Source organism: Camelus dromedarius, chromosome X, assembly GCF_036321535.1.
Source record: "Camelus dromedarius isolate mCamDro1 chromosome X, mCamDro1.pat, whole genome shotgun sequence".
Lineage (NCBI taxonomy): Eukaryota > Metazoa > Chordata > Mammalia > Artiodactyla > Camelidae > Camelus > Camelus dromedarius.
The window spans coordinates 23,853,084-23,870,567 of NC_087472.1; the positions used below are offsets into that span (position 1 = coordinate 23,853,084).

Sequence of the window (17,484 nt, forward strand, 5' to 3'; positions counted from 1 at the left end):
TCTTGAAATTCAGTCTTCATTTGTTCTCCATGACACTACACTCTTTTTGATTTCTTCCTAATTCTCTGGCTACTCTTCAGATTCCTTTTCTTGCTCTGTCTCCTATAATTAAGTGCCCTCTACTCATTCCTGGAATGTCTGCCCATTTATGTCTATACTTTCATATTATGTGATTTCAACAAACCCAATGGTGCTAAATACCACTACATACCAAGGACTCTTCCTTTTATATCTTCATTCCCAAACACCATATTTTTACATAAAACTTCATGCTTGACACCTCTAGTCTGATGCCTAATAGCCCACTGCAAGTTAACTTGTCCAAAACTGAAGCCTAATCCAGAGCAATTATCTTTCTCCTCACTGTTCACTTCCACAGTGTTGATGGTCAAATTACTATAATGCACTTTTACATACTGAAAATTCTAAAAATGGAATTTGCCATAAAAATCAAACTTTCTAAGCATACTGCCAAGAAACTCATTTTTTCCTAGTGAAGTAGATCTGTTTTCGGCTGTGAAATTTCCATTTTTTTCATAGCTTATAATTCTTTGCTGAGAACTACTCTGTTCCCATTCATTTAAAAGAATATTCACCTTTTCCTCATGGAGTATGCTTATAATAGCTGCACTAAAGGCTTTATAATTCCATCACCTGGGAGTATTTTAGGGTTAGCATCTGTTAATTTTCTTTTACCTTCAGAATTGGCCACTTGGCTCTTTATACGGCAAATAATTTGGGACTATATCTTAGACTTTGAATATTATGTTGTAAGATTCTGGGTCCCATTAAAATTCTCTGGAGAATGTTGATTTTGGTTTGGGTTTTGTTTTAGCTGACAATTAACCTGGTTATGTTTAGATTGCAAGTTGTTTCTCATTGTATGTAGGCAATGGTTCCAATGTCTGGTTTTCAAGGCCTTTGTTACACTCTTCAGATCTATCTTGCACATGAACATCTCAATGGTTAGTCTAGATCTTGGGTGGCACTGTGTATTGTAGTTCCATCGTTAAAGTCTTTGTTATGTTTCTTTGGGCCTGCTGCATATGTGCATAGGGGAACACTGGTGATGAGTCTGAGACTTGACTGATTCATACACAGAATGTGGAGAGCACTACTTTAGTTCTGTCTTCTTCAAGATACCTCCTTCCACCTCTTCAGATCACAGGGGATCCCTTTGCAGATTCCTCTAGCCAGAGAGACAGGTTTTCTCTCAGGACTACAGGTGTCCACATTGCCTCCTCTTCTGCCACTACAACTATGCAAGCTTCTTGGCCAAGGGAGAAAAGAGAAGGAAAAGAAAGAAAGAAAAAAGGAAAGAAAGAAAAACAACTCAGGGATTCTTCACACAGTTTTGGAGTTACAGGATCCTCTTTTCCTAGTTCTCTGGCTAGAAAGAGAGAGTTCTCTCAGAGTTCTTGCTTTCTGTACTCAAAGTGCAGTTCTGGAACTTGGTTCACCCTGGGTTAAAGCCAGGCAAGAAAGCAGGGAAATAACTTTTTAAAGCAGTAAAAAAAAAGAAAAAACAACCTTCCTGCCACTGCTTACTTTTCAGCATCTTCAGGCAGCTGCTTTTTGTATTCTGCCCAGTAGTTTTAGTTGTAATCAATTGGAGAAATCGTCTGTAGCGACTTACTCCAACTCAGCCAGCACCAGAAACACCACTATCTTCTTTATTTATTCTGTTTCACTTATTTTTTGTCTCCCCCTATTAAAATGAAATGTCCATATATATTGTTATCTTCACTGATGAATTCAGTGCCAAGAACACTGCCTAGCAAACAATAAGTTTTCAATACATACACACACACACATACATATTTGTTCAATGCATTAATTAGCTAATTAATGTGTAGTTTTTCTTTTCTTCCATTGATCTTCCAGAAAGATGCCAACTATGGGAATATGGGTTTTTAGGACCTCTCAAGATCTTGGCTTATTTAATGATGCTATTTCCCTTCTCATGACACTGGAAAGTAGTCCTTCCATGATGTTCAACTTGCGAGGATTACAGGGTCACTTAATAATTTTTTTGTGGAAGGGGTGCAAAAATGAAAAAAAAAAAAACTGAGCTGCTATCTTGTCTAGGCCCTCAATCAACCTCACTCTGCTTCTATTAGCATTACCATATATTGCAAATCTTTATAGAAGTAACTCAAGATCCCTAGAGAATTTGAAAAATTCTGAACATTTTAAAAACCAGTTCTCAGAAGCCAGCATCTTAGTAAAATACTCCTTAACAACTTAACCATTATGTAAGTTGCAATTTACCAGTTCTGAACTTTCTTCCTTTCTAGAGATAAGGTATTAAAATGGCCTGTAATTTAAAGGAAAGAACACTGTGCCTATCTTTGCCCTTGTTATGCACTGAGGCAATTGAACTGACTTTCCACAGGCACACACTGATCATTAGGCTAGCAGTAGAGCAAGAACAAAATGAACTGAATTTAATGAGTAGCTGGGCATTTGAGAAATGCAGCACTTCTAATAGCACGTATCATAGGACAGTATCAACAAATCCTCTCCAGTATCTGATGGATGAACACACCATCCAAGCAGTCCTAAAAATGCTTGAGAGTCCAGAGGCTGAAAGGATCCAGAGCACCCACCTGGAAACACAGTATAGAATCATTCCACCTTTAACTCTTCAGCTGTCTCTTTCAGGGTTTATCTAATTTATATGAACTATTTCTTGAATTCTAGCGAAGAACTTCAAGATATAACTCTAAAGTAGTGCCGCCCATAATATAAAGTGACAATATAATTTACAGTCTAAATAAGGACATATTAAAGAAAGAAAGGAGGCATTATTGGTAATTATGGTAGGAAAACAGGAACAAACTGGGATCTTCCTGGACAAACCAGGATGTATGGTTTGTCTGTATGATATAGAAGGTATGACGTACCATCTCTAATATCCAATTCAGTTAAACTCATTGAACTTATAGCAAGCACACAATAAAAACTCATTAACAGTAAAAAAAAAATTATCCTGAATATATTTAAAAAAACAATCCTAATGATACTCAAAAAGAGAAACCAAAAAATAAAATGTTATTATTGTAGGTAAGGATCCAAAACTGTACTTTCAAGATAGATGATTAAAGAAAAAAGATTAGGAATTATTTCTGATTTAACAGTATGAATTATCTTTCAGATTAACCAAATAGTCCTCACTTATGAGTAAAACTTATTTCTTTTTCCTTTCATATGGAAGAAATGCTAGAATTAGAAAAATAATTATGTTGCAATTCCTAATGAATTATTTATTCAAGTAATAATAATCAATGAATAAAATCATTAAATGAAAGATTTTTGGAGAATTCTATAATAGAGGAATTACACTAGTATCATCTGAACCTACCAAATACTCAATATCAGAAAAGGAAGGAATACAAGGCATTATTTGCCCCTTAAGGTGATGCAATATGATTGCACACCACCACCTACGATGCACCAAAAAAAGTTGAATATTGAGTTAATCAAGCCTTAATAGATGATTTCTTGTTTATAGGAAATACGGGGTAGAGGAAGTTAAAAAGCATCACAGAGAAGCAAACACACCTAGATTATGAGATATATTACAAAAATTACTGAGCCTGATTCTTAAAAAAGTTAGTAGAATGAGAAAAGAAAAAAGAAAAAAAAAAGAAAAAAAAAAAAAAAAAAACAAGGCAGGGAGGAATGTCCTGGATTAAAAACATAAAAGACATTAAACTAAATGCAATGTGCTGGATTCTGATTCAACAAAACAAGTTCAAGTAGATACTTATGTTAGGCAATCAGGTATTTGAGTAATGATCAACATAAAGTAAATACAATCTTGCTGCTATATGTTATTTACCTCTCTTAATCCACTCTCTACTCATTTTCTGCCCATGGAGGCTGACCTGTATGGCTTATATAAAAGGGTACTGTTGCTCTCAGCTTCCCATTTATCCAGTGGGATGTGCTAGCACAAGACCAGAGAACTGGCCATGTTGGATGCATCCCCCACCAAAGATAGCTTCTTGTCTAATGGACAGTTTCAGCACCAGAAGTCCCACAATTCCAAGAAACTCCTCAGTCCTAGGAAAATCAGGATGGTTGATCACTATGGGTGAATCTTACCGTTTAGCTAGATTCTCAAGATTCTGCCAGTTGCTTCCCTCTCCTTGATCCTTTAAACCTAGTAGTGGTAATGGATTCCTGATGCCATTAGCTCCAGAGTAGTGTCAATCTCTTGTTGCTTTTCCTAATCTTTTGCCTATGCCTTTGTAAATAATCCTTCTATTGAAGTTTGATTAACCCTTTTTGAGGGTTCTATTTGTTTTCTGCCCATTCTTTGAGTTTAAAATAAAGAAATTTTCAAATCTTCAAATGTGTGATAATGACATTTTACTTATATAAAGAAATATCCATGGTTTTGAAGATCATACTGAAGTATATTGAAGTGAAATTAAAAGATTTCTGGAACTTTCTTTAAAATGCTTCATTAAATAAGGGGGGGGTGTAGATAAAGCATAAGTATCAAAACTTGGTAATTCTAGTATATAGATTATATATAGTATATAGATTTGGGGTTCCTGGAGGCTAAACATTGTGCATGTTTGAATTAAAAAATTTTTAAAAATATATTAAAAAGAAGTAATTCATGCAACCTGAGTTGCATGAGGAAAGTTACTAGTTAGTCATATTTTAAGGAAAATATAAAGCTAAAATGATTATTGACATATAAAGTTATTTCTAGCCTTGGTAAAGATTATGCTGGATTAATCCAATTTTCTCCAAGTCTCCTTATGACCAGGAAAAACATTCAGAAATGTTGGTCAGGAATAGAAATTTAGACTTGAATAGAATGAAGGTCTACAGGGAATGTATCAGGTAAAGTGTCTGATCAGACCTGCTTAATGTACTCACTTCTTAAACCAGTAAGTCTTGCTAAGGGGATGACTGCCTTTTATATTTTGGCTTCTGTCCTTAATTTTCCTTTGTATTATCTTGGATTTTACTTAGTTTTTGTGACTCACTTGTAAGTTTTTGGCTTGTGGTTACCCTTTTTTGTAAGTCTATTAACCCATTACTATAACTGTTTGTATTAAACAGATAGTAATATAAGCTCAAACCCATCCTACTGAGAACAAAAAATTAAAAAAAGAAAAAAAAATCCTTATATTTTCTTGCTTCCCTCTCCCACTCTTAATGACTTAGATATCTTCTTTTACAATTTTATATTTATTCTACTTGTAATTCATGGTAGTTATCACCTTTCCAGTTATGATTTTCTCATTTCTGTAGCATCCTGCTTCTTTTCTATTTAGAGTAGACCTTTCAATATTTCTTTTAGCATGGGTTTAGTGTTGCTAAACTCTTCTAGTTTTGGCTTGTCTGTGAAGTTATCTCTCCTTCTATTCTAAAGGATAAACTTGCTAGATAAAGTATCCTAGGCTGCATCTTTTTTTCATTCAGGACTTTGAATATATCTTGCCACTCCCTCCTGGCCTGTAGTGTTTGTGTAGAGAAATCAGCTGAGAGCCTTATAGGGGTTCCCTTGGCCTCTGTTCTTAACAACAGTAAGTCACAGCCATTTTTCATATACATCAGGGAAGAAAACACTTTGAACATAATAGATGTTCATTATCAAAAATTTGGAAAGTAAAAAGTACAATAAGAAAAACTAAAATTTCCACATAAGTCAACTGTCATGTAATGTTAACTGTTAATTCGTCAGTGTATTGCCATCTAGTCTTTTCTGAAGTTTTTTGTGTGTACACATAACACACATATATATTAAACTCACGTAAGTTATCATAGCGTAGTTACAGTTCTACTGTTTAAATCCACATTTTCACATAATATGAATAAATTAAAAATTATAAAATACAAATATGTTTAAAATAATATTTAATGGCACATTATATTCTATTTTATAGAGATTCTATATTTTATTTAAACACTGACCTAATTTTGGGCATTTAGATTATTTTAAAGTTTTCTTTGTTATCTGATATGCTGTAGTAAATGTGCTTTTACATAAACCTTTGTATATCTGTCTGATTATTTTCTTAAGATTAATTCCCTAAAATGGAATTGCTAGGTCATAAATTTAAATTTTTGAGGTTATTGATACATATTAGAAAGTTGCTTTCCAAATACATTTTAATGTAATAGTCCTACAGTAATAGGTGAGCATACCAATCTTACTCTGATGTAGTATTTAAAGAACTATTGTTTTGTTTTGTTGTGCTATCTATTCAGTACTATTTTTTATCTTGTTTCTTCTGATTAGGCAGGCCAATCATAACATTTCATCTTCCTAGCAACAATGGTTAGTTCAATTGACTCAAGAAGGCAAATCAGATTCCTTCCTGTGGTTGATATAAATACACTGGGTGAAGCAAACTTTCTATTTTAAGTACAGTTGCTAAGCTGGAGTTTCTGGCGCTCATAGTCAATACAACATCAAGAGTTCCCATGTATAGTAGGAAAAAAATGTGGGAAGTAAACAAAGCAAACAGAGACATGACATGCAATTGTGAAGGCCAATAAACAAAGAAAAAGAACCAGTGTTATCAGGACTGAGTCAGCTCTTCTCAAAATTATTAAACTGCATGCAAGTAACTTAACTTTGTCTTAAAAATAGTTCAGTGATATTTAAAGAAATGAAATAATATTCAGCATGCAGCAAGGTAAAATTCACAATGTCGGGTGTCCAATCAAAAATTGCCACTAATTCAAGGATGTGGAAATATGACACACAATGAGGAGAAAATATCAATCACTTGTAATCAACACAGAAATGACTAAGATGATGACAGAATTAGTTGGACATTAATAGGGACATTAATCCAGTTACTATAATTATATTCCTATATTTAAGAAGGCAGAGGGAAACAAAAAATGTTAAGAAAAGTAAGAGATTATATTTTAAAAGAACTCAATTGAATATACAGATATGAAAAATACAAAATCTGAGAAGACAAATTCTTAATATGAGATTAACAGCAGATTAAACAGTGCAAAATAAAATAGTAGTGAACTTGAATGTAAAGCAATAGAAATAACACACAATGAAACACAAAGTGAAAAATAGAAAAAAAAAGTGAACAGAACAGAAATGACTTATCACAATTTCAAGTGACCTGATGCACATGTCATTGAAGTTACTGAAAGGAAGGACAGAAATAAGAGAAATTAACATTTTAAATAAATAACAATTATCAAATTTAATTAAAATTAGAAGCCCACAGATCCAAGAAGTTCAGCAAATTCCAAGCAAAAGAGTTATGAACAAAAATATATTATAATTGAATGTTTTTAAAATGTGATAAAGAAAAAAAAATCTTAAAAGCAGTCAGTGAAAAAAGCACACATATACAATAGAACAAAAATAAAAATGACATTACACAAAAAATTATTAAATAACTCAGTCTGTTATGTGACCACAATGGATTCACATTAGAAACCTATATCCAAATCTATATCAGAAAAATCCCTAAATATTTAGTAACCAATGAAATACTTCTAAATAACACTCCAAATAACTTGTGAGCCTAAGAAATAATCAAAGAGAGGATTAGAATGCATTTTGAATAGAATGAAAGTTAAAGACAGCACATAAAAATTTTGTAAAGCAGCTAGAGCAATGTTGAAGGGGAAATTATACTACTATGTACCTACATTAGAAACTTCTCAAAACTAGAAAAAACTTTAAAAGGCAAACTAAATCCAAAAAGACACCAAAAATTAGAGTGAAAACAGTGAAACAGAAAACACAAAACCAGTAGATAAAATCAACAAAACCAAAACCAGGTTATTTGAGAAGATCAATAAAATTGATAAAACTCTTGTCAGGCTAATCAGTTAACAAAAGAAAACCATGAATTTTCAATATCAAGAATGAGACAGAAGACATTACTACAGATACCAAAGGCAAAGATAATAAGTAAATGTTATAAATATTTTTGTATAAATACAGGTTACAATGTAGGTGAAATTGACAAATTCCTTAAAATGCACAAACTACCAAAGATCACTCAAGAAGAAACAAGCAACATACATTGCACTGTATCAATGAAAAATTCAACTTAAGTTTTAAAACTATCACATACACACACAAACACACTAGTCCCTCAAAGCCCATATAGTTTCACTGTGGAATTCTAACACACACTTAAAGAAAAAGTACCAGTTCTACAAAAAATTCTTCCTAAAATTAAAGAGGAACCCTACCTTCAAAACTCATTCTATGATCAACATTAACAGACAAATTCATTACAAGAAAAAAATAACTGCAGCTCATTATTCCTCATACAGATTCAACTATTCTTAACAATATTTTAGCATATGTAATCCAACAGTATAAACAATAAATAATACTTCATGATCAACAGGAGTTTTCCTGGGAATGCAAGGCTCATCTAACATTCAGAAATCAATCAATGTAATTCACCATATTAGTAGATTAAAAAAGACACATCTAATTGTCTTTATAAGAAGAGGAAAACATTTGACAAAATTCAATATCCATTCTTGATAAAAAAAAACTCTCAGCAAATTAGAAATGAAAAGGAACTTCAACTGATAAAGGTCATCTGCAATTAAACATCTTACATCACAATTAATGGTGAAAGACTGCTTTTCTTCTAAGATTGCAAAACAGGTTATATTTGCTCTCTCCATTCAACTCAACGTCAAAATGAACGTCCTAGCTAGTGCCATAATACAAGAAAAAAAATTAAAGGAAGAAGAAATAAAATATGCTATATTTATAGATGACATGACTACCTAGTAGAAAATCCCAAAGAATCAATAAAAATGACAAAAAAGTACTAAAACTAGTAAGGTCACTGGACATAGGTTAATACAGAAAAGAATCAATCTTATTTCTATATAATCTAGTAATAAAAACTTCAAAATTTCTTTTTAAAGTACAGTTTACAGCATCACAAAAAAAGTAAAATAAATAATAAGCTAACAAAATACGTACAAGATCTGTACACCAAAACATACAAAACACTAATGAAATCAAGAAGATCTAAATAAATAATGATATATTGTCTGTTTATGAATTTGAAGACTTGTGTTAAGATGCCCATTCTATCCAAACATATCCACACATTCAATATAATCTCAAACAGAATTCCAACAGGACTATTGCAGAAATCAGCAAGATAATTCTGAAATGTGCATAGAAATGCTAAGGAACTACAGTTGCCAAAACAATTTTAGAAAAGAACAAAACTGTAGGACTCACACTACCCAATTTTAAGACTCACTATAAAACAGTACTCCATACAGTGTTTTAGCAAAAAGCAAAAGGATAGATATATATTTCAGTTGAAAAAAATAGTACTGAAATAGACCAACAGACATATGGTCAACTGATTTTTTTCTTCTTCTTTGTTTTCAATTACACAACACATTAATTTATTCTTGTAAAAATTCTAACATAGATAAATCAAAAGTCCTTCTCAAAATCTATTCCCAATACCACTGACTTTAGAAGATACTTCATCTCTGAGTAGGCAGTATACCAGATGAAGCCAGACTCTACTACTGGTTCTGGCAAAAACCTGACATTTGATTTTGAGCCATTTTGGGTTCAAAGGAGAGAAACACACACAGATGAGTATGATTCATACTAAGAACACTATACGTAATATAAAAGGACAGGAAAGAATCTGAATGTTACAACCAGTCACAGAGAACTGTAGTATCATCTGGAATACAGATCAGCAGTACCAAGTCATTCCTTCTTTGGTGTCTTCAACACTAGGAATCCATTACTCCCAACTCTAGTGTTCTCACTACAGTGAGCCAATGCTTTGTTCCTGTTTTCAATTTTCTTAATATTTTCTTAATTCCTGACTCTCTTCTTACCTATTCTGCTCCTGCCTTCTGTACCTCTTCACTCGACCCTTCCTAATTTCCCCATGGTATCTGTCATGTTAGGGCTTTCATTTCAGCTCCTCTAAAGAAAGTTTCTGATTGGCCATTATATAGTATAAAGCCCTTTTTTGAGGAGGGAAGGGCTACAAAGCCCTCATGCCAGACGATCTCAAAGGTTGCTCGCCAGCCCACAGGCAGCTATGATGGTTAACTGATTTTTTGACCAACGTGTAAAGGCTATTAAATAGATTGGATATTCTTCCCAGCAAATTTCACTGAAACAATTGGGAATTCACACTCACAAAACAAAAGCAAAGCAATGGAAAATGATCCAGCAATCCCACTTCTGGGTATACATCCAAAGGAAATTAAATCACTATCTTAAAGAGTTATCTGCAACCCCATGTTTATTGCAGCATTATTTGTAATAGTCAAGATATGAAAACAACCTAAGTGTCCATCAATGGATGAATGAATAAAGAAAATGAATTATATAAACAATGGAATATTATTCAGCCACAAAAGAGAAGAAAATCCTAACATTTTTGATAACATGGATATGCTATGCAGTAGGAATTATAGAGGTAGAAAGGGCATTGCGCTATGTGAAATAAGCCAGAGAGAAAGACAGATACTATATGGTATAACTTACATGTGGGGAAAAAGTCAAACTCATAAGGAACAAAAAGCCTCAACCCATTCCTCACCCCATGTGTAAAAATGTAACTCAAAATTAGATTATAGGCCTAAATGTAAAACCTAAAACAATAAAACTACTAGAAGAAAACACAGTATAACATTTTAGTGAACTTGAGTATGACAAAGATTTCTTAAGCATTGCCCCAAAGCATAAAATAAATCCATATAAATTGAACATCAAAATTAAGAATTTTTGCCCTTCAAAAGACAGAGAATGAAAAGAAAGCTATAGACAGAAAATATATCTGCAAGTCCGATATCAAAGTGCTTATATCCAAAATATGTATTTAAAAACTCCTAAAAACTCAATAATAATGAAACGAGCTCAATTTTAAAAATGGTCAAAATATTAGTACAGACATAAAAGTAAAGAAACTATAGAAATTTAAAATGATATATAAAATGATGCTCAAAATTATTAGTCATTAGGTAAATGAAAATAAAACTGTGAGATACCACTAAACACTATCAGATGGGTTAAAAAAGTCACTGGTAATACAAAGTGTTGGCAAGGATGTGGAACAACTCTAACTCTCCTACATTTCTTTTGGGAATGCAAAATACTGCAGCTACCTCTGAAAAATTGTTTGTGTCTTATAAAGTTAAACATTCACTATCACTTGGACCCAGCAATCCTACTCCTACATATTTACGCAAGTGAAACAAAAACTTCTATTTACATAAGACATATATGTAAATGTTTATAGCAGCTTTATTCATAATTGACCTGAATTGGAAACAGCCCAAATAGCCTTCAATTGGGAAACGTATATTCATATAATGGTGTTATGTATTGGCTTGATATGATTTCAAGTTCACTTGCTTATGACTTCAGTGAGATTGTTTTAATCCACTTGTTTATGATAAAGACAATGAAAACAAACAAAAAAGTTGTTTTTAGAAGTAAAGTTGTTTTGATAGAAGAATGAAGTGAGTTGTGTCAGAACATCATCATCTCATCTGCTGTCACTGATAAGCACTTAGTACAGATGCTAGGAGGCCCTGCTGGGGGCTCATGGATAAGAACGTGTGGAGAAACAACTATGGCAAGAGGATATTTAGACTACAAATACCAGAGTTTGTGAGGAATATCCAAGAGTTTCAGTCTGGGCAAAAGCTACCCTTTGCTGATCTAGCTCTTCAAAGATCTTGAGACATTTTCCCCTGCTGTGGCTAGGCTACCCTTGGTCAGTCAGCAGTGGTGTTAAAGCACACAGCAGTCTTAGGAAGAGAAGGAACATCTGTTCCCGCCTTGGTGAGGCACTCCTTGTACGCAGTGGGGCAAGCCAGGCAATGGTCCCTAGTGTGGTAACCCTCAGAGCACCCTAGCCTGCTGCCAACACCAGTACCTTCATTCTTGAGCAACAGGGAGTTTTGGTTTTCACTGGCAGCTGAAAGTCCCTCCTGGTTGGTTAAGCCAGACCTTCTGAGAAACTAAACTCAGATCAAAGGTACACCTCAACTTAATTTGGACTTTTATGTCATCTCCTTGCCCAAAACAATAATGTAATTAATCTATCATTTGTTTGGGGTATATTTCTTTATGGGCTCATTGAGACACATTACCCTGTATGCTACTGGCTTGTGAAATTTGTGTAGTGAATCTGTGTTAAATAAACTACTGGCAAAGACAATCTCAATCTCTGAGCATAATTTTCCTCCCACCGCTAATAAAACACAATACTACTCGGCAACAAAAAAGCAAACTACTAATACATGCAACAATATGGATAAATCTCAATAACATTATAATGAGTGAAAGAAGCCAAATTCAAAAGGACACATGCTGTTTGATTCCTTTCATGTGATATTCTGGAAAAAGGAAAACCTATGGAGATCTCAAGCAGATCAGTGATTGCCAGGGCTGGGGTGGAGAATTGAGTACAAAAGAACATGGGGGAAATTAAAGGGGTTATGGGTCTGTTCTATATATTGATTCTGTTGCTAGTTTTGTGACTATTCATTTATCAAAATCTGAAGAACTATATACTAAAAAGGGTAAATTTTTATTGTTTTAAAGTACACATTAATTAATAATGATAGTGCATTGCTACTGCTTGTTCTAGAAATGTAGAGAAAGTCAGGCTCTAAATAAAATTTTTATGAGGCTGAAAATAAACAAATTGAAGTGGTTTCCATAACCTTTCAAATGTGGAAAAAAGCTAGTTTTAGTTTTGGTAGTTTTATAATCTGTTCTGTGCCACTTTCTGTGCTGTTACACATAACTTTTCCTTTAGGAGATAATAAGCCATTGACACCAAGAATCTAAAATTTCATCATGTATGTTATAGTGGTAGAAAGTGGTAATTGTCATGGACTCAGCATTTATTTCATTTTACATAATAATTGAACAATGAGCACTTTAAGACCTACCATGCACTGTGAGTAGCTCAATTATTCAAAATTCGATACCTCAGTTTTCGTTCACCAGGATCTCACTCTCTTGTTCAGAAGTGGAACAAAGAGCACTGAACTATTATCAACCTGGGTTCCAGTGTCAAATTTGCTCTAAACCCAGTGGTTTACTAAGGAACAAACTGCCCTTAGAGCAGTTTGTTCCTTAGTATTCCAATCTGTAAGATAAAGATTTGTAAAATCCTTCTTCATAGAATTCTTGAAGCTCAGTAAAACTTATAAATTATGTTTATATGAGGAGAACAAGCAGGCAGAAATACAGATTCCCAACCCTTGTTTCAAGTAAGGTACCTCTATGTTAATCTATTTGCATATTATTACTCTATGTAAGAAAAGGGCTACTAGTGAAATGTTTTTGAAAACCAGCTGTTCGTATGTTCCTTTCCACATCTATAATTCCTACTGCAAATATTTAATAATCAAATTCGTGTGTAGCTCCACACAGATAAATATTTTAGACACAAAACAGAAACAAAGCAAAATGTTCCTGGTGCCCTCTCTCCCAAATAAAACAATAACTAATGATTGTGCATGAAATTCACAAAGCGTAATCTTGGACTTTCTCTTCTTAGGTGATATACTAAGTGAGACTAAGTGTGACTAAGGTAGAGGGAGGCATGTATGCAATTACCAGTGGCCTCTTCAACACAAATAGAGACCACTCAGCATCTCAACAGTCTCCTCACACAGTCTGTGCAGGTAATCAGGAGAAACACACTGTTGACAGAAACATAAATTAAGTGAGCCATTTTGCACTGATTTGCATTCTGACAAAGATGAACTTACAAAGTGCACCTTGGTTCAGAATACTTATAAGAATGCCAGTGTTTAATACTTTTTGGACTGGAACAAAGAAGTTATTGAAAGGCAAGCATATCCAGCCTGTGGAAAGAGATCTGGCAAATATCTGCCTCTAGAACGAGGTAACTTCACCCGCATCCTGTCTTTACAGATTTCTTGCCATGTCACCTCAAAATAAAACCTACTGGCCAAAAAAGAAGGGAAGTAAAATGGTGCAAAAGAAAAGCTATTAAATTGGGTTCAATTCTTGGCTGTACTACCAAATAATTCTATGTAATAAAAGAAGTGATTTTCTGTCGCTGGGCCTCAGTTCCCTTATCTGCAAAATGAGGGGGTATAAATAATCTTCAGATCCCTTCCCATACCTAATACCTCTACAGTCTGAGAAAGGAAAAGGACCTGATTGTGTGCTGCTAATTCTCTCCATCTCACTATCGCCAAACAAATACAATATCTGTCAAGAAACAAAGCCAGATTGTAAAATAATTTTCTTCATGTGTTAAATGGTCAATTGTTCCCAGAGGCTGCCTGTAGGACAACACCTCTCTGTGGGCACAACCCCACAAATTAAATCTTTTGCTGTCATATACAACTCAGAGCCAATTACATAGAAGTGTTTGATGAGTAGCCAACCCTGATTTGTGCCATTTTCTTCCTCATCTTTGCTCAGTGTTTCCAAAATCTGCTATAGGAAAGAGAAATATACACTTAGTAGTTCAGGAAGATCTGTCTGTAATACAGATCTTCAGGGATCTTGTTCCAGATTTCACAAAGCCGCAGCTCACCACAGTATGATTCTTAAGGTGAGAGAAACCTTCAGCAATCTTAAAGGTGCCAGCCACTCTGGTCAATTCTTCGCAAATAATGTTTTAACCTATTTTTGATTTGCCTAAATTCTCCAGAAAATTGGGAAATAGGAAAAAAAAAAAAGCCACTCTTACTTAGATAACATATTATTCTGCTTTATGGAGCAGCAAATGTTTTTCCTTACCAAGCAAACTCCAAAAGTTACATGTCCGGGAGAGGGTGTTTCTAAATTCTAAGTGTGCTGAAAACAATAAGGGTGCTCAGAAATACTGTTAGAATGAGTAATAGCTCAGTGATAAGGAGAACAAAGGCTCGTAATCTGAATTTCTTTACCAGATCACCAAGCAATTAAATGCAAAGAGACGAAAAAACTATGCTTACCTTAGTGGAACTGTTAGGTAGTTAGATAAGTGGGGGCACTGGGCAGAGAAGGTGGAGGAGTGGGAGGACGGTCCGGAAGATGGGAATATGCCCGCCTCCAGCATAAAGCGCTTTACTTCCTCTAAATGAATGCCAGCAGGAAACCAGTTAGAACCCGACAGCCACAACCTTGTGGTAGAGAGAAGGATCTAACTGGACATGACCCAATGCTCACTGTAATACAATTAGCATTGCAGTTTAGATGCCCCCTGCATGGGTTTTTCTGTGTGCATCATGGGTAAGGACATTTGCAAAAGGGGACAAACATGACTAGGCATTCCAGGGCAAGAGTCATCAATCAATGAAGAGACCACCTCTAAGCAAGGAAGGGACAAAAAAGACACCCGCTTTTCCTCCCTTGAATCAACCTGCTTCCCATTCTTGGAGGTGTCTTTTTCTTTCCTAAATAAAGCCTTTAAAATCTTTCACTATACAACACACTGTCTCCCATTTGAATTCTTATCTTTTGTGCATGACAATAACTGGGGTCTTTTACTTTTGCCTTTTGGGGTAACAAAACTACTTTCCACACTGAGAAAACACGTCATCTATTCAGGTGTTGCCAACAGAAGGGAAGATCAGTACAGTGTCAAATTTGGGGAGATGGTGGTCACCTATATAGTTAACTACAATGGGAAGATGGAGCCAACATACTAGTTTTTAAATCAACTCCTTTGATTTGAGGGTACTGGGAATATTATTTATACAACAGGAACTTAAAAATAAGAGGATAAGGATCTGATCATCCAAATGGGAGAATGATGGGAGTAGCTGAGTTTCAGAAATAAGGCCAAATTATTTTAAGTGTGGCGTGAGATCAAGGCTGGCACAGCAAGAAGGGCAACATGATAGCCCCAGAATGTTTGCCTGTAGAAAACGCCAATGTTCTGTGGTCAGATGACTTCCATTTTGGGGCAATGCTGAGCCCACAGTTTTGCAAAGCCCAAAGTCACAGCAATTGAGAAGGAAGAAGCAAACACTTTGAACCAGACAAGGTCTGCCAGAAAGGGCCTGAGGTAGCTCTCTGAATTCTTCAATTGGCTCTTTGTCCAGATTTTGCCTAATGCCACTCCGGCCGCATTTATAAGTCTGCCCCTTAGGAAAGCACAGTGTAACTGCTGGAAATGCTAAAGGGACTAAAATTGTAGGAATACTGATTCCAAATCCTGTGATCTACTTTTCTTATCACTGTGCTGCGCTGTAAAATGAGGATCCAGTCTTTCTCATAGTGTTCTTATGAGGATTCAATGAAAATCAGAGATGTGAACATTCTTTGTAAACTATGAAGTGCTCTCCATGGCCCGGTTATGATGACTCCATGCCAACTTATGATAACACGAGTTTAGTCATGAATTGCTCTCATCTCCACACTCTTCTTAAGTAACAAACGACTAATCTGTCACAAAGCTAAATTGTAATATGCAATTAGATAACAAGAAGGTAATTTGAAAAACTCATCTCAAAGTATAAGCTGTCCATCTGAACTAATCCACTCACTTGAAATACAAGCGAAAAGAGTAGAAGGGGTCTGCCCAGTATTATACGAGTTACAGGCAGTTAGCCACTTTCCTGGCATATCTGTGTACAGCAATAAGGGTATGTGTAGCAATAATTAAACACAAGTAAAAAAAGGGAAATAGAAAAGAGAAGAATTTAACCTAGACTCAGGATAGTAAAGAAATTATAATTGACAGAGACCTTTCTTTCAAGGAGATATCCCACTCTCTCTCTATATATATCTAAATTAAACTTTCTCCCAAACTTCAATTTAGAGAAGAGTTATCTATATTTTCTGTCTGATGTCACTTCATGACAAGGAGACAACCCTTATTTCATCCCGAGCTTGAAATAGTGGCAAATGGGAGACTGTGGTCAGTTGTGATGTAATGTCAAGACCTTCTCTCCCACTCTGGCAGCCCCCAGCATTGCAGAAATCACACGAAATATTGTTTCTATTTCTTCTACTTGGCACCAATCTCCATGTCCTCAGGCTGTCGACACAGGTGTTGAAACACAGAGGCACTGATTGCTGCCTTGGGTGGCCAGCTCTCTCCAGGACCTCAGCAATCGTAAAGGTGGTCTGGGACCAGTGAATTAAAGCCATCCGTCAGGCTCCCTGCACCGCACTGAGCAACTGCTTCTGCTGACAACAGTGAGAATGGAGCTCTCACAGGGGGAATGGAAATGCAAGAACTGGAGATTTAAAATGAGGAAGCATTTCAGGAAACAGACCGGCAAAGAGGAGAACCATTATTCTATCAGATTCTGAAACCACACTCAGGCTTTACCTAGAGACACAGCCTCATTTATCAGGGAAAGCATTGCTAGCCTATGAAATGACAGGGGGGAAAAAGTTGAGAGCTTTTAATGTCTTAGGCAAACATGAAAGAACTAAGCAGGGCATTTTTGTTACTTCCCAGTACTGAACAGGCCAGCTTCAATTACCAAAAACAGCCATCTTGTCCACATACT

At 35.1% G+C, this 17,484-nt stretch overlaps 1 long non-coding RNA gene across 1 annotated transcript in view; it reads right to left on the reverse strand.

Annotated features, from left to right (window-relative positions):
• The window catches only part of LOC135320276 (uncharacterized), a 175,205-nt gene extending 160,192 nt beyond the window's left edge, over positions 1-15,013 (reverse strand). The window contains exon 1 of the long non-coding RNA XR_010379524.1: positions 14,974-15,013. This is a non-coding gene — a long non-coding RNA (uncharacterized LOC135320276). The remainder of the gene's footprint in view (positions 1-14,973) is intronic.
• Between the last annotated feature and the right edge of the window lie 2,471 nt (positions 15,014-17,484).